A 350-nucleotide genomic window follows, 5' to 3' on the forward strand; every position below is an offset into this window, starting at 1 on the left:
AGAGTGATTGGCATTGGAATGGGCTGCCCAGGGAGGTGGTGGAGTCACTGTCCATAGAGGTGTTGAAGCCAAGCCTGGCTGGGGCACTTAGTGCCATGGTCAGGTTGATTGGCCAGGGTTGAGTGCTAGGTTTGACTGGCTGAGCTTGGAGCTCTCTTCCAACCTGCCTGATTCTATGATGGACTTCCTTTTCTTTTTTTTGTTTTTTTCCTTTGTATTTTTTGTTTTTGGTTGCTTTTTAAATCCTTCAGCTCCTGAACAATCTTGCTCTGCTTCCAATAATGCTCTTCAATGACTACTGTGCTGCAGATTGGAGTCTGATAGAAGATACATGACTCTATTTATCACTC

The sequence above is a fragment of the Pogoniulus pusillus genome, chromosome 15 (assembly GCF_015220805.1).
Source record: "Pogoniulus pusillus isolate bPogPus1 chromosome 15, bPogPus1.pri, whole genome shotgun sequence".
In the NCBI taxonomy this organism is placed as follows: domain Eukaryota; kingdom Metazoa; phylum Chordata; class Aves; order Piciformes; family Lybiidae; genus Pogoniulus; species Pogoniulus pusillus.